General features: G+C 41.9%; 1 protein-coding gene and 1 long non-coding RNA gene across 5 annotated transcripts in view; one reads left to right on the forward strand and one right to left on the reverse strand.

Annotated features, from left to right (window-relative positions):
• Positions 1-4,968, reverse strand: part of LOC106833081 (uncharacterized) — a 60,895-nt gene extending 55,927 nt beyond the window's left edge. The window contains exon 1 of the long non-coding RNA XR_011495896.1: positions 4,789-4,968. This is a non-coding gene — a long non-coding RNA (uncharacterized lncRNA). The remainder of the gene's footprint in view (positions 1-4,788) is intronic.
• A 189-nt stretch (positions 4,969-5,157) lies between these two features.
• Positions 5,158-20,939, forward strand: part of FAR1 (fatty acyl-CoA reductase 1) — a 76,342-nt gene continuing 60,560 nt past the window's right edge. The window contains exon 1 of one of the 4 annotated variants that reach the window (XM_014844125.3): positions 5,158-5,453. The gene's annotated coding sequence lies outside the window, so the exon portion shown is untranslated. The remainder of the gene's footprint in view (positions 5,454-20,939) is intronic. The other 3 variants (XM_014844127.3, XM_014844129.3, XM_014844126.3) reach the window with 3 other exon arrangements.

Consider the following 20,939-nt stretch of genomic DNA (forward strand, 5'->3'; position numbering starts at 1 on the left):
TCCTTATACCAAAGTGGCATATTTTGGGGTGGCATATTCTGTCACCCTTCAAGAATGAGAAAGTCAAGAGTCAGGACACAGGGAATGATTTAGAAGAGCCAAGAACATAGCAGCTCCATCTTTGTCCCACCTCGATTAAGGCTGTTTAATAACTCAGGGTGAGATGATTCACCTCCAGACAAAAACTGAACTTGTTTCACAGATCTCTGAAACACTCAGAACAGATGCTGGGCATTAAGCTTCACCCTCCTTTTAGAGATGAGGAAATGAAGGCATATGGACCTGTGTGTCCATACTTGCTCAGACTGGCAACTGATGTATCAGTGGAAATGTTAGAAACTGGGCAGATTTTTTTTATGGTGAGGAAGATTGGCCCTGAGCTAACATCTGGGCCAATCTTCTTCTATTTTATGTGGGATGCGTCCACAGCATGGCTTGACCAGTGTGCTAGTTCCACAACCAGGATGTGAACCTGTGAACCCTAGGCTGCCAAAGCAGAGCACACGAACTTAATCACTATGCCACGGGGCTGGCCCCTTTATTTTGTTTATTTAATAAAAGGCTTTAAAAATATGTTTAAAGCAGACCAATTCTGGATGTCGTAATTGAGTATAGGGCAAAGCAGAGATTACCAACTGAATTGCAGAGAATAACTGCCTTCTCTAGAAATTTGGCTCTCTTGAGAAAAGTTGTCTGAAACTCTTTTCTACGCTATGAAAATGAGCACTACTGTTGCCTTCTACATAGTTGTGATGGGTTCTCCATCACAACTTCTACAAAGAAAGTTATGCTCCCTTTAGTTTCATCAACACAAATATTTTTAATGTGAAATAGTTACTTTTTTTCTTTTGAGGAAGATTAGCCCTGAGCTAACATTTGCCGCCAATCCTCTTTTTGCTGAGGAAGACTGGCCCTGAGCTAACATTGTGCCCATCTTCCTCTACTTTATATGTGGGATGCCTACCACAGCATGGCTTGCCAAGCAGTGCCATGTGCACACCCGGGATCCGAACCAGCGAACCCCAGGCTGCCGAAGCGGAATGTGCGAAGTTAACCGCTGTGCCACTGGGCCAGCCCCCGTGAAACAGTTACTTTTAAATATTCACACTCTCGCTTGTCATGAAATGTGTAAAGATAAAGCATGATGCAAGCAATTTTTAATTTCCATGAGTTCCATGAGGGACATATGGAAGATTCTGAGCTACTCATTGCAGTGAATATAAAGATGTACAGTCATGTGTTGCTTAATGATGGGATTAGGTTCTGAGAAATGTGTCATTAGCCAATTTCATCATTGTGCAAACATCATGGAGTGTACTGAAGGGGAACAAAATCTGCCACTCAAAAAAATGTCTCTTTAACATGAGGATAATTTTAGGCTGATTATTTTTCAGAAACAAAAGACTCAGAAAATTTTTCTTGTTACCTCCCCCTTAACTGCCTAAAAGAATTCAGATAAAAACCCTGTCTCAGGGAGCGAGCTATCACCTTAGCATCACATGAACTAGGTGGCAGATAGGGAAGAACCTAGAAAAGCCTGTATGTTGAGCTCCCCTCTGTGCTTTTCCATGTCTGTGTGGCCAAACACTTGCTTTCCAATGTTTGCTTCTTTTCACCTACCTGTGAGTTGCTTTCCTTCTCTTTGAAGTCCCTGACTCTCCCCACCCCCAACATCTTCTTTTGTCTTTAGCTGAGGATGGTATTTAAGGTGATGGCTTTGGCCATTTTGGTGAGTTACTTGGTTTTCCTGGTTTTCTCCCATGTATACACGTTATTAAGCTTTTGTTTGTCTTTCTCCTGTTAATCTGTCTCACGCCAATTTAATTCTTGGGCCAGCCAGAAGAACTTAGTAGAGGAAAATTTCTTCCTCTCCTACAATACTTACACAAACCTAGATGGTACTACCACACACCTAGGCTATATGGTACCAATACTACCACACACCTAGGCCATATGGTACGAATCTTACGGGACCACTGTTGAATATGTGCTCTGTTGTTGACCAAAACATCATTATGAGGTGCATGAGTGTATAAGGACAAGGCAAAATGAGGTGATCTTGTTTTGGAAGAGGCAAATGTGGCATAGCAGAATGATTAGGGAGTTTGCCATCAAATTGACATAGATTTCAATCCCACTTCTGCCACCCAACAGCTATGTGACTTTGGGCCAGTTAGTTGGCTCATTAAGCCTCAATTTTCTCTTCTGTGAAATTCAGACACATAGATGAATATTTACATAAGACTGCTGTGAAGAACCTCGCCAGAACTGTGTTTAATAAGACATTGACAGAAAAATATGTAAGATGAGTTAGAAATTGATACATGCTATAAGAAAAGTGTTTACTCAGAGCAGGAAGAGGTATTATTTGTATAAAAAAATTAAAGCTTAACCTTGTTTTCTGCTTTTAAAGAAGTTATGAAATTCTGAGGGATTCATAAATATCTATAACTACATTATGTGTAGCATATGTATTTTTGGTGTTTATTCCTATCTATTTTCTTAGTAATGTATGGTATCTCTCTTTAGGTTGTAAACTATAATATCACATTTTGGGCTTGGTGTAACTTGCCTTCATTTACAGAACTATGTTTCTATAGCAAGGATAAAAACACATACAGGTGTTTCATATTTGAATAAAATTACAATGCAGTTGATTCCAATATATGGTAGCCGAATTTTCAGAGCTATTGTGGAAGAAAGATAGGAAAAGCACTTGAATGCATGATTACCTTTTCCCGTATTACTACAGTTTATAGGTTAGACCCCCAGCAAAATCCTTCAACGCCTTTTGTGAAGACTATTAATTACTAACTGTTTGTAGATATATGAATTCTTTGAATTCACTTAAGAATGATAGTGCACTCTGAGCCATACAGCATGCCCAACCTGTCCTCCTTATCTTGGAGAGTACCATCTCGGAGAGTGAACTGTTGTTTTAAGTTCTCCTCCGGAAAGCACAGTGTGGGTTCTCTGCTGGAGACACATGCTGCATACTCATTGACTTGAATCAAATGAGATGACTTTATGCTCTTAATCCTCAAGTTATTTTTGAAAATCATAATGTACTCATTAAGCAATTACTTAATTTCTTCATGTGTTTTCCTCAGAACTAAGTATTAATTTATGTTTTTGTATTTATATATAGCGATTTAAAAAAATCAAGATATTTGCACGAAAATTTAAAAATTTGTCATGAAAGTATTCTCCAGAAATAGTGCCTAATTGCATATGGTTTGCTCATAAACCTCAGCAGTGGTTAACTTAGTTTGTGTCTTCTCAGAAGATGGCCCTAAATACCCCCGGCTGGGTTAGATCCTCTTTATATGTATATCCTCATCCTGCATTATAGTGGAATTATCTGTCTATGTCTGTCTCCCTGTTACACCCTATGCTCTGTGGAAGATACTGTCTTATCTAACTTTGTGTGCCTACTTCAGAGACGAGTACTTTAAACAAAGACATTTATCTGAACTGAACAACTTAACGAATAAATGAGTGAATATGAATCCTGCAATCTTTAACTGTTTTGCTGCTGCCCTTTCACAGGCTGGAATTTGGCCCAGAGTTCTTATGTTTCTTTTGGGGAGAATATTACTGACTCATTCTTCTTTTTTGAGGAAGATTAGCCCTGAGCTAACTACTGCCAATCCTCCTCTTTTTGCTGAGGAAGACTGGCCCTGAGCTAACATCCATGCCCATCTTCCTCTACTTTATATATGGGACGCCTACCACAGCATGCCTTTTGCCAAGCAGTGCCATGTCTGTACCCGGGATCCGAACCGGCAAACCCCAGGCAGACTAAGCGGAACATGTGCTCTTAACCTCTGCACCAATGGGCCCGCCCCGACTCATTCTTAAGAGTGTTTCACCTAAGCCTGGCATTTCATAACTCTCCTACTGTACTAAGTTCTAGGCCCACACACTTTGCCTAATCCGGTAGAACGCCTCATCCCTGAGGGTAAGTAGCTGTTGGCTTTGTGTACTGCGCCCTTCTCCAGGAATAACTGTACTTACTGCTGCATTAGGAGCTCCTCCAGGGCAGAAGCCACGGTATTCGAATTAAAAGTCCCTTGGGCTCAGAATTTAGGTTAGCCACAAGGTACGCAGCTCAGCAAACTTTGTAGTTTTCAACTGGGTGCAGTGCCATGGGTGCTTTTGTGCTCCTAAGAGGGACAGGCACCGAAACAAACTCCAAATGCTCAAATAAAAAGCACTCTGCACCATCTCAGGTCACCTTTCAAGCATCAACCTGCGCGTGTTATTCACTGTGCCAGGAGCTTTCACTCATTTTTAACCCTCACAATCTTTTTTTTCTTCCTATGGTTTGTAGTTTTTGAATGATAGTTAAATCCTAGTGAGATTGTTTATACCGTGGGAGTCACAGGGAGCCTAAGGTTATGGTAATATTACAGTTATTCTCACAATCCTTTCATTATTTCAAAAATTGAGATATTATACAAAGTGTGTTGAGTGCACTAATATGAAGTGTACAGCTCGATGAATTTCTACATATGTACACACCTCTGTAATTACCACCCGGACCAAGAGACAGAGCCTTTCCAGCTCCCATTAGGTTCCCTTGTGTCCCTCCATCTCCCAGAGGTAACCATCATTCTAAGTTCTCTCATCATTGGTAAGTTTCGCATGAAATTTTTCTGGAGAAAGTTAAATGATTTGACCAACAGTCCTGCGGGGCTAGACCACACGCAGGCTCGGTTCCCTCCCTAATGGGCACCCCGCGGAGGTTCCAGGGGTCCAGGGAGCGGCGGCTCCGCGCTCACTGACCTGAACCAGCCCCACCAAAAGGCGCTCCGGGCCCCACGTAGGCGATACGGAGCACGCCACAATGGCTGCCCCGGGCTCTCCCGCGCCGGCCTCGCCGCATTCTTCCCACCTTTGGAGCGGGTGCCCCTTCGGCACGACCGACAGCCGGGCGTGGCCCTGGGCGCCACCCGCCCGAACGTCAGCGGCCAGGGTGGGGGCGCTCCTGAACCCGGGATGTGGGGCGCGCGCCCATTGGCTGCACTTCCCTCGGCGGGCCGGCCGGCCGGCCGCAGCGCCCACCTCCCGGGCGTCTCTCGGGGCTCCCATTGGCGGTTCGCATCCCACCCGCGCCTGCTCCCGCCCCCCTCCCGCCAGGCTGGAGACCGGGTTGGGGGCGGGGGTGCTGAAGCCGGGAGGAGGGTGAGCGGTCCTCCCGGTGAGGGGGCACGAGACAGCCAATCAGGGCCGGACGTGGAAAAGAAGCGCCGCGCCAGCCAGTGACATCGCGAGGTCCGGGTCGGGGCCGGCTGACGCGAGTGCGGGTCGCAGCCAATGGGCGTGCCACTGTTCGTCCGCTCTTCATTAGCCGGTCGGGGGCGGTGGAAGAGCGAGTGAGGAGAGCGCGGCGGCGGCGGAGCCATCGTGGACGGCCAGGGGGAAAGCGAGGCCCGAGCCTCTGCGTCTAGGTGAGAGGCGGGGGCGCCGGGCGGAGAGGCTGGACCGCAGGCCCCTCCTCGCCTGGCCCGGGGGCCAGCGCGGGAGCCCCGGCGGCGGGGCAGGCCCAGGCGGGGGCGACCTCGGGCGCCCCTTCCCCGCCCCCACCCTCGGCCGCCCGAGCCGGGGCGCCCACCTCAGCCCGGTTGGTCTCTGCGCCCCTGGCCGGGCCGCCGCCCTCGGCAGGGCCGGCACCGCGAGTGGGGCTGCAGGGAGGAGCCTGGTTTGCAGCCGCGGAGCCCGGGAGCGCCGCCTGGGGTGGCGAGGCCGCTTCGAGGTGGCGAAGGTTGGGCGGGGTAGGTAACGGAGGAGCAGGCTCGTGTGCCCGAGGGTGGCCGCCAAGGGGGCCTGCGATTGAAGGATTCTGGGTCTGGGGGAGGAAATCAGTGATGGGAAAAGGATGATGCTCAGAAAAGCGTGCCCGGGGAGAAAGTGCGGAGTCCGGGAGTGGGGTTGGCTTCTTGGAAGTAGGCATTGGCGGGGTGGGGGTCAGTGGGAGTGGAGGGAGGACAGGCTTGGGTTTTGAAGGTTATGATCTCTGCGCAAATGGGGACACGTGGATCCGAAGTGAGAGGCACCTACTGCAAACGGCAGGTGAGAGGGGAAGGTTTTTAGGTGCGGTCTGGATGGAGGCTGATTAGAAGGCGTTAGGTGGCCAGTTAGGATAAAGTCTACGGAGAACAAACGGCGTAGGTTGAGCTATGATAGCTCAAGGGTATGGACCTTTTATGAGTAATTGAGCAAGAACAGCTGTTCGTTTTGGCAGGCACGGGAGAGCCGAATGTCTCAGGTAGGAGCTAGTCAGGCAGGTTCATTGGCTCATTCGCTCCTGATCCAGGGCCCAAACACTCAGACTGGTTAACTCTCACTGCTGAGACTGATGGTCGTGTGTCTCCCCGCCCCACCCCCGCCCCCATAGTTCGTCTCATTGTTTTGCCTCAGCAGCAAACTCACCCTCTCAGAAGTAATGACACAAGTATTGTTTGATTTGGATTGGATGGCAGTGAGGAATCACTTAATGTTTTATATTAAACAAAGTGGAATGCGTTGGCTTAAAGATAACGTTGGAAGATACAGAAAATGTGCCCTACGGGGAAGTTTCTCAGCTATCTTGTTGGGCATGTGTAGTGTAGCTTAAAAATGACGCGAGATTTCTTATAGTAACACAAGTGAGAATTAGCATATAAGTACAATCTTATAGGATCAACTATTTTGATGTGGTAGAGTTTGATTGTGTATCATGCTTGTTGAGAAATTTTTCAGCCTTAGGAAGAGTTTTGTAGCTAAATAGGTTCAAAATTCTTTTCACTTAGAGAAAGACATAGTATGTGTGTATCACTGCTGTTGCCTTTTTGGAATTTTTATTTATGGGGTGTGGGTAGAGGTTGGGGCCAGAGAAGAAGGAATAGGGGAAAAAGTGACCGCCTGCCGCATTTCCAGTGGCTTTAAATGGGAGGAAGTATAGACAGTGAGGTGTACTTTCTGCTTGAAGGTAGGGTGAAAGGGTTGTGAAGAGTTAAACACTTCTCGACAAACATAAGATAGTATAGTGTCACGGACAGAAACCAAAGAGGGCATTTATTGTATAGGATGTTTGCTTATTAACTAGATCAATAAAGCATTGTATCGAATGGCTCATTCTTTAGGACATAGAAATGATTTTGTGGAAGTAATTTCTTGGTAATGCTATTCACTGATCACATTTTACCCTTAGTATAACAGAATACCTCAGTGCTGAGATGCTGAGGCAACTGGGAACAGAGAAGTAATCTGAGTGGTGTGGAGTTAATCAGGGAAGGTTTCCTGGAAGAGGTGAGTTTTGAGCCATTTTTTGAGCTAGGAGTTAGGATATGGGTTACTGGAAAACATGAGGATGAGGTTCCAGTAGTTTGGACATGCTATTGGCAACTGTGGGCAAGAGTGACAAATTAAAAATGGTTTTTAGGGAGGATTGAAGATTCAAATCAAGATTTAACGGTGTAGAAATCAACTAAACCTGTTATTGTAGCTTAGTTGATAAATGATGGTTCCACATGGTGGCTAGGAGAGAAGAATTAGAATAGTTGGTGATGGATAGGAGATAGGTAGTAAAGGGAAGCACAAAAATATTTTTTGATAGTTATGATAAGAGAATATGGTGAAAGTTTTTAAGTTGGGTTGTTGAGAGGTAGATTTGGTGTTCAACCGTATATGATAATCAGCAACATTTTTTGAGTTCTGCATTAGATTATGTTGTTAATAATAGCAAAATTTATTGGGTGCAACTTAGTGTGAGACACTGTTTTGAGCTTTCTAAGCATCATCTTCCTTTTTCATTGTCCCTATTTTATAGATAGGGAACTGAGATTCAGAAAGATTTAATTTGCCCAGGGTCACCCATCTAGTGAGTAGCAGGTCAAAATTGGCAAAGCCAATCAGTAAATGTTAATTGAGCATCTGCTTCATGCCTGGCACTTTTGTTGAGTGCTAGAGATTTAAAGTTGACAAGCCAGTCCAAAGATTAGGCCTGAGCCTTTTTTTTTTTTTTTAATTTCTGGTGCACATTTTTAGTTTTCAAAAGTTCTTTTTTGTTATTTGAATGTTCCTATTTTATAGTATCCTGTTGTTTTATTTTATTATTTTTTTGTTTTATTCAAGTATTGAGTCATTTTTTTAGATTGTCAAGAGTTAACAGAAGAGAGCCAGTGAAGAAAGAGAAAAAGATTAATTGGAGAGACTTTTGTAGACACTGAGAAATATACTGTTTAGGGAAACTTCAGATAGAGTTTTAAGAAAGAGGAAGTGGTCAGCAGCAAAATATGTAGCTGAGAGAACAAAGATTGAGAAGAACTCCTGAGTTGAGTAAGGAAAAGAGTAATGTAAATTTAGTCTCAAGAAAGCCAGAATGAAGATATTAAGATATAGGCTGGTATTTAATCATGTTTAGTGGCAAGTGCTCTATATAAATTTAAATTTTGGTATGATCACAGTTATGGTCAAATTCTTAGGAAAGATGTAGGAATGTCCCCTTGTAATATTTTAATTTTGGGCTGATAAGATCATGGTTGGTTTAAAAATGCTTGTACTTTTTGTATTTTCCCAAGTTTAAAAACACAAACATTATAGTTAGTGGAGAAAAATCACTCAACTGAAATGAGTTTATAGTGAGGGTGGGCTAGTCTGTACTATGTTTGAGGTAGGAGAAAAGACAGTCTTATTTCAGTACCTACTGTAGATCAGCCACTTTGAAGGGCACATACCCATCTTGGAAATGACTGGGTTGTTACTGGCGGAAGCATCATGAAACTGTATATCCTGAAAAATGGTATTTGCTTAATCTGAGGGGTCAGGCTACTAAAGCACCCTGAATCGAGGAGATACGGTTTTGGCTCTCCTGAACATTATTTTCTTAGAGTGTAATAAATGAATTCAATAAAAAAAAAAAAGCCCACTCATACAATTGAGTCATGTTAACTGTCTTTTGGCCTTCCATCCTTTCCTCTTCCCACACATTAGTTCTATAGTTCCTCTCTTCGTTAGGTTTGTAAAGGGTTAAGATGATATGAAAGTCCTGAATTTACATGTAACTAATACTTAACTTAAACACTTAACATTCCTCATTGTTTTCTGTTCCCAATTTGAAGAAGAAAAGAGACAAATTTCAAGAAGCTTTTCTTATCAAATAATTATTTCAAAGCAAACTAGTAGGATTTGCCCTAGAAGCATTTTAGATTTATTCCAATCTCTAAAATGGAGACAGAGGAATCTTGTGAGTCAAGAGTGGAACTTAGTGTTTAGTTTAATTTCATTTGGTCCATAGGGATTGTGAGAAGAAACTTAATGTTTCATCTAGGCACTGTACTATGTTCCTTAAATAAATGATCACGTTTAATTCTTATATAGGGGCTGGCCCCGTGCCGTGGTAGTTAAGCCCATGCGCTCGCCGGCCCAGGGTTTCATGCATTTGGATCCTAGGTGCAGACCTGCATACTGCTCATCAAGCCATGCTGTGCCAGTATCCCACATATAAAATAGAGGAAGATTGGCAACAGATGTTAGCTCAGGGCCAATCTTCCTCACCAAAAAAAATAAAAAATGAAAAAATAAAAATTTCCATACAGTTCTCTAAGGTAGATATCCCATTTTACAGATGAAGAGACTGAGGCTCAGACAATGAAGCTTAGTAACTTTCCAGAGCTGAGGGAGCTAAGTGGCGGAACTGAGATTCAACCCTTGCTTTGTCTAACTCCAAAACTCATGCATGTGAGACAAATGGCAAGAAGGACTTGTTTTTATTATTACCTACGATTGAAAAAAATGCCCAGGCTGGCCCTGTGGCCGAGTGATTAAGTTCGAGTGCTCCGCTTTGGCAGCCCAGGGTTTCGCCAGTTTGGATCCTGGGTGTGGACATGGCACCACTCGTCAAGCCATGCTGAGGCAGGGTCCCACATGCCATAACTAGAAGGACCCACAACTAAAAATATACAACTATGTACCTGGGGGGCTTGGGGAGAAAAAGGAACAATAAAGTCTTTAAAAAAAAAAAATGCCACCTAACCTTAGATATTTAGTAACTCTTTGTTACCATAGAAGATAAGACTCTGGCTGTGTGTGTGGTGCCTTGTGACTCTGGCTCTTAAATGATAGGGTTTTTGTGGGTCTTATAGGATACACTATATTACATTTAGAGGTGTCTGTTTTCCATTTTAGTAATTTTTGAAATGAAGATGTATTTTACGGTCTATTTTAAAATGTTTATGAAATGGTACTCTTACAGTCACGTGTCTTAGAACTGAGAAAGTGTGGTATGTGCATGTAGTCTTCACGTGTAACTGAGCAGTTTGCTGTGTGCATTTTCTTCCATCTCCCCCGTTTACTTAGCCTGTTACTTCCTTTTTTTAGTATAGTATAATACAGAATTGAAGTATATATTGATAACAAAATAGCCATTCACTTTAGCTAGTGAATATTATGGTGTAGAAGAAAATATTTTGCTGTAGAAAATTCGCATGGCACTGTTAATCATCAGATCTGAGTTTTAATTTTGGTTTTGCTTCAACTTGATGTGTGGCTGGAGGCAAGTCCCTTCTCTCTGAGCTTTAGTTTCCTCATCTGTAGAATGAAGTAGGGAGGGGACCTTTAGGCCTGTCTAGCTTGAACAAACTATATGCCCTGTTTCTAATTAAAAACGTGGATGTCTTAGATTCCTTTGCTAAGGGGCTGGCCCCATGGTTGAGTTGTTAAGTTTGCGTGCTCTGCTTCGGTGGCCCAGGGTTTTGCTGGTTCAGATCCTGGGTACAGACATGGCACTGCTCATCAGCCCATGCTGAGGTGGCGTCCCACATAGCACAACCAGAGGCATTCACAACTAGAATATACAACTATATACTGGGGGGGGGGGGCTTTGGGGAGAAGAAGAAGAAGAAAAATCAATAACTGTATTTATTGCTTTTTACTATTTTTTTCTTGTCTCCCTGTCTTCTCTTCCTACCCTTTTTTTCATGAATTCTTGAGGGTACTGTCAGATTCTTAATTAATTAGATAAGATTTTTTTTTTTTTTGAGGAAGATTAGCCCTGAGCTAACTGCTGCCAATCCTCTTTTTGCTGAGGAAGACTGGCCCTGAGCTAACATCCATGCCCATCTTCCTCTACTTTATATGTGGGTCGCCTACCACAGCATGGCTTTTGCCAAGCAGTGCCGTGTCTGCACCCAGGATCTGAACCAGCGAACCCCAGGTTGCCGAGAAGCAGAACGTGCGAACTTAACTGCTGTGCCACTGGGCTGGCCCTGAAGATGAATTATTTTTGATATCCTCATTTACCAAGACAGAATATCTGAGAATGTGGGTACCTAGTAAATAGTTAATGAATGAATAAATATATGTTTTATCTGAGTTAATAAATCATTTAAATAAAATACCATCAAAAAACTGTTGAAGTTTCATTGAAAGGTAGTTCTGTGTAAAGATTGAAATGTGTTGAGTAAATTTGTCTGCTCTTTACTGGGAACATGTACAAAGAAGGAAACTACTGGGTCTGTCTTTAAGAAGCTCTCTGTTCTAGAAGGAAAGGCAAAGTTCTTTAAACTGTATTATAGGAAATTGCCAATATAAAAAATACAATAATATACATATCACCAACTTTAAAAATACAATAACATATGTATAACCAACTTTAACAGTTTCAACTTGTGGTCAATCTTGTTTGATCTGTACCTCCACCCACTTCTGCTCCCCCCCCCCTTTTTTTATTTTGAAGCAAATCCCTAGACATTTTTAGCAATTATTACCATTGTTAAAGAGAAAACCACAGGCCCAAAATGGCGTCACTGGTGCTGAAGCCCATGATACCAAACCTAGATTTCATACCTAACCTAATTGCAGTTACCCAGAAATGTAATCTTAATCAACCAGTCTGGAATTTTCTGGTCAGTACCAATGAGATAATCTGTCACGTGGGTCCTCTGGGCCCTCTGCTTCCTCTCCAGAGGAGGAAGAGGCAATCTGCATGATAAAACCCTTTCTGGGCCCTTCCCCCCAAACAGCAGGTCTGGCTCACAATAACCTTTTCTTTTCTCATAGCTTCTTTGCCTCACCCTCCCTCCTATAAAAACCTTCCATTTTGTGTATATCCTCTGGGAGTGCCTCTGCTTGCTAGGTAAGATGCTGCCTGATTCATGAATAGTTGAGTAAAGTCAATTAGATCTTCGAATTTACTGCTTGGATTTTTGTTTTTAACACTATACAGCGTTAGTGTCACAATAGACATGCTAATCTAAGTGAAATGGAAATTTGTTCGTATAAGTATATTTTGAGACTTGTATTTTTATACTGTGCTGGGCGAGAGAAATTAGATATAATAATCGGTAGGGTGGGGATAATGTAACTGGGGAGATTGAATATACATGTATAAAACAGAATGTAGCAATGCGAGATCCTATGCCAGAATTGGCGACAGAGATTCTAAGTGGAAAATGACATTATTTCTGAATGAAAGTAGGATTTAGGCAAGGAGAGAAAACATTTAGGGGGTAAGATGAGGATGATCACATGGAGAAAACATGCAGTTAGAAAAATCTAACTTTAGCTTCAAAGAAAAAGTTTTGTCTAAATCTGTATCTCTCTATATCTTTTAGACCTCTACAAGATGTTATTGACATAGTGTAGATCTTACATCAGTACTTGAAAAAAGGCAGTTCCTGTATTCAAATTGGGACACACTACTTTGTAGTAGGACACTTTGTGTCCATGGTGAATTATTTGACACATTCCTTTAAAAAGGCTTCTGAATATCTTAGTTCCACATGTATTAATAGATCCATTTTGTCTAGAATGTTTGTGTGTGCCATCAGCTTTCAAGTATAATCATTTTGAGATTTTAAATGGTGGCATGTCTGTGTGTGTGTGTGTGTGTTTGATAACTATTTGACAATTTTAAGACTACTTTGAAATATCTAGTTTACCTCATTCTTGACTTTGGAATTTTTGCCAGAAATGTTGGCATGACAGTCATGTGAGAAATCCTTCTTGAATTTACAGAATTCTTACCATTATACCTTATTGTTTTGGAGTATTAAATACTTTGAAGTATTAACTGAGAAATAAATCTTAAAATATATTCCATAATGCAGAGATTCTTACTCAGAGGTCGTGAACCTCTTTTAGCATCTCCTCAGAGCTTTGTGCTATCTCCTCAGAAAAATGTTCATCACACTTAGTTTTTCATGTAATTTCTGGGGGGTAATAAGACTCTCAGGACCCATTCATATATCCTTGGGGTTCTATGGATTCTGGTTTAATAATCCATTCTTTAATGTATTGGCAGAAAGCATACTACTAAAATTCAACTCAAATGTATTTGTTCACCTTTTACAAACAAGTGGCTTTTTTTTTCTTTTGAGGAAGATCAGCCCTGAGCTAACATCTATTGACAATCCTCCTCTTTTTGCTGAGGAAGACTGGCCCTGAGCTAACATCTGTGCCCATCTTCCTTTACTTTATATGTGGGATACCTGCCACAGCATGGCTTTGATGAGCAGTGCCGTGTCCATACCTGGGATCCGACCCAGCGGACACTGGGCTGCCGGAGCGGAACTTGCAAACTTAACCGCTGTGCCACTGGGCCAGCCCCTCATTTTCATTATTGAGTGACAAAATTATAAAACTCATTATGCAAATACCTAATTAAAAAAATAGGCCAATTCTTAATTGGTTTATTGGGGAAAAACAAGCTGTAGCCAGTTTAATAAGTATGTAGGAATGGATTTTACCAAAGATTTTGGAATAAATGTGTGGTACTTTGTATAATGGCTGCTGTCCATCCTGAATTAACAGGAAGTAGAATATATGACTTACGAATGAATAAATGTGTAAATACTATTTTTTTCAGAGGTAAAGGAAAAAACTTCTTTGAGCCATCTTGCCCCTACGTAGTTAAGATCCGTGGAGTGTTAACCTAAAAATAGCCAAAATGAGAGGGAGAAAGGCGTTTTTTGGAGGTCAAAAATTTGGCAATTTGGGGAGCATTGATTCAGGTAGAAACCCAAATACTGTCTGATTACAGGAGAGGGGCTCAAGGTTTTTATGGGAAAAAAGGAGGAAGATGAAGTAAGTTGCATTAAAGAAGAGTTCATTGGTGCCAGATGAGGTAAGGCTAGATTTGTACTTCTTTGATTGGTTAGTAATTTGATCATCAGCAAAGTCCAGTTTCATCAGTCCGTATAAACAGTATTCTTGTCTTTACTGAGTTCTTGAAATTTCGGTGATTTGGTCCAGTTTGAAAGATAAAGAAAACAAGATGTGCAAGGCAGTTCCTCTGAAATGGCGGCTCCAGCTCTGTTTTAATATGGCTCCATTCATCTCATCTCTCACAGGAGGAAAGGATCTGTTAAAGTATTTGAGTGGGGCTGGACCCATGGCGTAGTGGTTAAGTTCATGTGCTCTGCTTCAGCAGCCCGGGGTTCGTTGGTTCGGATCCTGGGCGCAGACCTAGCACTGTTTATCAAGCCGTCCTTTGGCAGGCGTCCCACATATAAGTAGAGGAAGGCACAGATGTTTGCTCAGGGCCAATCTTTGTCAGTGGAAAGAGGACGATTGGCAGTGGATGTTAACTCAGGGCTAATCTTTCTCAAAAAAATATATATTTTGAGGTTCACATTTGTGTTAAAATAACTGTGATACAGGGGCTTAGTGATACAGGGGCTTGCAAACGTGTATTGGACTCACAAACGATTGATTCTCAGTGGAACCCTATCATGTGGTTATCATCCATCTAGTTCGAAGGATGGTCTTAATAAGTTTCTTATAAATATGTGGTTTTAAAAACCTGTGGATTGCACCTAAAATGTAATCATGATAATGGTTGTTATCATTAGCAGAGTCCTTAGGAGATGGGAACACGTGAATTAGCTGCTTATGGGATATTTGACTCTGGAGCAGTGTGTAGGCTGTTTGAAGATCACTTAATATTAGGTATATTGCTTTAAAGTGATAACCCTCTGACCTATTGGAGTTAATAATTTTCTGAGTACCTAATGTACTACTAGGAAACAACTCATTCTAATATGTAGAAATAGATACACAGACTTTGAGAGCGAGGAGAGGATTTAAACATCAGTCATCTTGCCGCCCCTTCAGTGAATTTCACGGAAGATCACAACAGTTACTTGACTTGCCCAAGGTCAGGTGGTTAGTGGCAGTCCCGACGGTGTAGTTATTCATTACTCTGCCTGATTTTTGCTAAGTCTCTTGGGCTTATTTATTTTGGCTGTCTTTTCTTTCTGGATCTCAGTTTCTGGAGAAGAAAGTAGCTCAATACTAGAGTTTTTATTTAGCATTGTGACTTTGATTCTCAAGTGATAAATTGGCTAAAAGTTCCCTGAATTTTTATACTCTAATGTTTTTACTTTGCTATTCATGTTTTCACCCCATCTTTAGCACAATAACCCATGATTACAAAGCTCTTTGGAGTAGGCTTCTTAGGAGGTTAGGCAGTTTCACACCTGGAAACAGATGCTAAGAATTGAAAAAGTCATTAAACACTTCCCTTATGTTTTCCATACCTTTCTGGGCTGATCCCTACCTGTCAGCATTTAGTTGCAAGCTGTCTTTGAACCTGGCAAAGGTTTTTTTTTTAATTATTTTTTATCTTTCCTTTTTCTCCCCAAAACCCCCCAGTACCTAGTTGTATATTTTAGTTGTGTGTCCTTCTAGTTGTGGCATGTGGGATGCCACCTCAGCGTGGTCTGATGAGCGGTGCCATGTCTGCACCCAGGATCTGAACCGGTGAAACCCTGGGCCGCCAAAGTGGAGTGCGTGAACTTAACCACTCCGCCATGGGGCCAGCCCCCCTTGCAAAGTTTTAAAGATAAACTGGGAAAAGATTCTTTTGGGGGGGGTATTATTATGAGATTTAGTGGATTTAAGACATTCCTGAAGGCTTCGGACTCAGCTAGAGACTGGAAGGAACGTTGATGGCCAAGTTCAGATAAGTTGTTATTACTTCCATGAGGGCCCTTATTCCAAGTCCTTAGGCCGCATTTGGTTGGTGTAGTCCTGGTGGCCAGGAAGAAGACCTGCCCCTTAGTGATTTGTTAAGCAGATGTTGGTTAGAACAGTGACTTAGAACAGTGACTCTCAAGCTGTTTTAATCGCGGCCCTTTAGCTAGGTCATTATTTTTTCTTTAATTTTTTTAAAGATTGGCTCCTGAGCTAACAACTGTTGCCAATCTTATTCTTCTTCCTTTCTTTTTTTTCTCCTGCTGCTTCTCCTCGAATCCCCCCAGTTCATAGCTGCATATTCTAGTTGTGAATCCTTCTAATTGTGGCATGTGGGACGCAGCCTCAGCATGGCCTGATGCGCGGTGGCATGTCCGTGCCCAGGATTCTAACTAGCGAAACCCTGGGCCGCCGAAGCAGAGCACGCGAACTCGGCCACTCAGCCTTGGGGCCAGCCCCTAGGTCATTCTTTGGTTCAATAATTTCTTTGGTTCAATAATAACTTTCTTGTGGAATAAGAACAACTCATTGTTAAGGTACAAGCATTTTTTAGGGAGAGGGGCTTTCTACAGCAATTGTTACTGAACCAGTTACGTTTTGCCTACTGCGCGAAATGCCAATCACCAAGACAGACAAATTTGCAGCAGAGAAAGGGTTTCTTTACAAGCCAGCCAAGCGGGGAGATAGGAGACCAAATCTCAAATCTGTACCCCTGGCCCACCCCCGAGAATGGGGATTAGGGCTATTTATGGAATAAATGGGGCAGGGTGGTCTGAAGTGTGGGGATGAATGATCGAAGGTAAGGAAGTGAGGTAATTGATGATCCGTCCAAGTGTAGTCAGGCTTCATGGCTCTTCATAGGCCACGTGTTCACAAAATGGTGATGTTAGCAATATCTGAGGGTGGAGTTTTCAGCCCCCTGATATCAAAGGGTCACCTTTTGGTCATCTGCACGGCCCAGTTGATGAGTCAGTGGTATTAACTGGTCAGAACTGGAAAAGGAGTCCAACTCTCAGTTCCTGAAACACTTAAGCACCCGTTACCGTGGTGACCCAGGCCACAGAGATGCTCTCTAAGGGGTGGGCTCCAGTAATGCATTATCTAAGTACTTTTGCAAACAGCTACCTGAATATAGTTAAAGCAAGTTGGCCCCTGGTTTCCCAGTTAGGGATATGCATGGTTCCTAATTGAATCACAGAAAATAAAGTCTAGACTAGTTAAAAAACTAGGCCTCAAATCCTAGTGATGCAATTGTGTAATACATTCTGCAGGTTCAGTAAAACAACTAAAACTAAAATGAGAATAATGAAGCTCATCTAATGGTAATTTTTAATTAAAAGTAAGAATAATGATAATTGAAAACCGTGACCAGCTAAAGACAACACAAATTCACTGACGGGGAGTGTCCCTCTTGAAAATTACAGAATTCCAGCTTTCGAGTGTGCACATGTGGTAGGAGCTTCGCAGCATAGCGAGTTGCAGCAATTAGTTATTAATTATATACAAATTGAAGTCTTTGGTACATTCTAATAATAACATGCTCATTTTTGCAAGATTAATAACTGGCTTAGTATTTTATTCATAAGTAGCCTTATGGATCAAAGGAACATCATGCTTTCTCAATCATTTGTGGTCCATGGGAAGTTTGGCCCATTTTTGGACAGTTAGAAGGTAAGGAGTTTTTCAGGAGCATTGTTTCCCTAGCTGTTTTGGGAAATTTGTGAAGGGCTGGGCTTGAATGGAGTTCAATGAGCCTCTTTACCTCAGGCCAGTTTGTGGTTTTTGATATGCTAATATACTGTATTGATCCTGGTTGGGGATGAAGTAGTTTTCCAGCCCCATTTACCAGGATTCGGAAAATGCTGACTTGGAGGACTGGAACCTGTTTTTAGGTTGTGCCTTGAGAACAGATTCAGAAGCTGCGTAAGAAAGTGACACGAGAAACAGGAAATACAGCAGGAACTTCAGGGCACTTTCTTGCTGCTAAGTATTGCAAGTCGTTTGCTGTAGTGATCAGATGAGTCTAAACTGCTTCTAAGCAGAGTCTGAACTACTTCTCTGACCACTGGGATACCTCGTTCTCCCAGCTTGTTTTGAAAGGTGACGAGTCTTCATGAGTAGGATTTGGTAGTTTTAAATTGGACTGTACAAGATACATAATTAGTAATCTGCATGAGTCACTTTTTGGGTAAACTTGTGGGTAGTCTACACGTAGTATTCAGGGTAAATACGGTACCTTTTCCTGTTAACATCAATTTTACTGAGTAGTTTGAAATTTTTTTTTTTAAAGATTGGCAGCTGAGCTAACATCTGTTGCCAGTCTTTTGTTTTTTTCTTCTTCCACAAGCCTGCTGGTACATAGTTGTAAATTCTAATTGCAGGTCCTTCCAGTTCTGCTGTGTGGGACGCCGCCTCAGCATGGCTTGAGAAACCGTGCTAGGTGCTCACCCAGGATCCAAACCTGCAAAACCCTGGGCCCCCAAAGTGGAGCGTGCGAACTTAACCACTCGGCCACGGGGGCAGCCCCTGAAACATTTTTATATTAATCCTTAGATATATTATGGTGTAAAACACAAAACTTTCATGAATTTTTAAGCAAAATGGGATTTAGTACACTTAAAATACTAGTTTGACTTTGTATATTGGAATATTTTATTTCACTTTTCTGAGTCTGAAAGTATTAGGATAAAAATTCCATGTCTTAACATGAAAACATTTTTGTTAACGTAAGGAGAGACTATAGCACAATAGTTTATCTAAAAAAGAATCATGTGTGACTTGTGGAAATTACTTTGTTAAATTGTTTTCCCTCAGAATGGAATCGAATACTTGTTTTCTCAACAGTGGAATGGTTTATTACCAAACTGTGTGTAACGAGAGCACAGCCCTTCTGTAGGCTTTACGGTAGAGAAGTCACCCAACTCGTGCAGGCCTTAAGGATGGAAACAGAAACAAAGGGAAATGGATATTGCTGAAAAATACAAGTTTCCTTGCCAGCAGATTGTAATTGTAATGCTGTAGAATTGACATTTTCTCTCTGACTGAGTAGAACTTGACTTTTTAATATGTCTTTGTGTTTGACTTTTACATATGAGACTGATTTTTCTTGTTATCTAATGTTTTCCAGGATAGTGAGGCCCTAAGGCATTTTAACTCTTGCCAAAGTGCCATGCTCACAGAGCACCATCAGTGTACAAAATAGTTGTATATTGCCCTAAGAACTAATGAACCTGTTGAGATTCCTTACCACCAGGAAGTACCTTGGACATTGAGGAAAGTAGGATACAGAGAGTTAAATATTGGTATATCAGTGTCTGTGTGGGCAAACAGAGTGGCCATTATATCTACTTCAATGAGTGCTTACAATAGGGTTGGACACTGGCATCTTTTATTGAAAAAAGAGATGTTAACCAAGATGCTACAGCCATTCTTTTGTTTGTGGAAAAATGCCTTAATAAGCCTTACTTTTTGAAAAAGGAAAAAGGAACCCACTATTCTTACCAGCACGGCTACAGTAAATAGTTTGTACATTTTGAGTTTGCGTTTTGACCCTTTAATTGTTGCTTACAGCTTTCTTTCAGAGGAGGTTTTATTTTATGTTGTCTTAATCAAAACACTAAATAAAGGTTCCAGAGTTACTAAAATATAGTAGGAAAGACATTAGACCAGTGGTTCCCATCTGTCTCCAGATGGCATCTGTAAGGTGAGGCCTCTTCATAGCCTGACTAAAATAAGTTGGCTTGCTTTTGGCTAGAACTGTGTCAACTCCAAGTGGTAACTTACTGGTTAAAAGTTCACAGTTAAGTGAACATGGGAAAATGAAATTTTTTATTCAGTAAATGAGGTTATTTGGTAGACAAAGTATTTCAAAGTAGGAGGCTCGTGGGGCCGTATTTTTTAAAGTTTGAGGTGGGTAAAGAAAAGTGTAGTGAGGAACAACTCTTTGTTGTCCCCTAGCCTCATGAAATAGGTCCCACATGGATTAAATGGTTGACAGTCCCAGGAGTAATAAGCAGTTACTTCATTGTGATCTTTGTGGCAGATTGTGTTTTTTAAAGATAGTAGTAATGATATCTCCCATCCCATTCTTTCAGGGTGACCTTGACTCTTCTCTCATCCCGAGGTGGGGTTCGTGTCCCCTCTCCTTGAATTTGGGTGGTCTTGTGAATCGCTTGTAACCAATAAAATGCGACAGAAGTTATACTGTGTGACTTTCAAGGCGAGGTCAGAAAAGGTGGGAGAGCTTCTGCCTAGCTTACTGGGATACTGCTCTTGGAGCCTTTAGCAGCTTTGTAAGCACTCTAGCCTGAGATTGCCGTGCTGCAAGGAAGCTCCAACTACCTCATGTGGCGAGACCATGGGAAGAGGATCTAAGATGAGGAGCTAGAACTGTTCAGCTAGAGATGTTTACTCAAGCCCTTCCCAAATTCCTAACTCACAGATATTGTGAGAGAGGATAAAAGGATTATGGTTGTTTTAAGACACTAAGTTTTAGAGTTATTTTCTTACATAGCAATAGATAATTACAACACTTCTTTGCCTGAATCTGCTACTGTATACTGAGATTTGACAACGTGCAGATGTACAGTCAGGAATACACTCCCAATGATTTGTTCTGGGATCCGAACATTAGCCTTATTTTGATCTTTTACCTTTGATATATAAAATTTTTTTCTACCATCCCTTCCTACAATCATTTGGAAAAGCCATTCCTTCCTTAAGAATTTGGTAGAGTGTATTTTGATAACTGAGACTGTTGGAAAGTGTCCATGATATGTTTATTATGGCATGAGAGGATATGCATCATCTTTAGAAGGCCTTCTGCTCTCTACCTTCATTTTAGTTACTATGATATTTGTCCTTCTGTTAGCTTCCTAGGGTTGCTGTAACAAATTACCACAAACTGGATGGCTTAAACAATGGAAATTTATTGTCTCACGGTTGGGGAGGCTAGAAGTCTGAAACCCATCCTCCCTGTGAAA

This window comes from Equus asinus, chromosome 20 (genome assembly GCF_041296235.1).
Source record: "Equus asinus isolate D_3611 breed Donkey chromosome 20, EquAss-T2T_v2, whole genome shotgun sequence".
Lineage (NCBI taxonomy): Eukaryota > Metazoa > Chordata > Mammalia > Perissodactyla > Equidae > Equus > Equus asinus.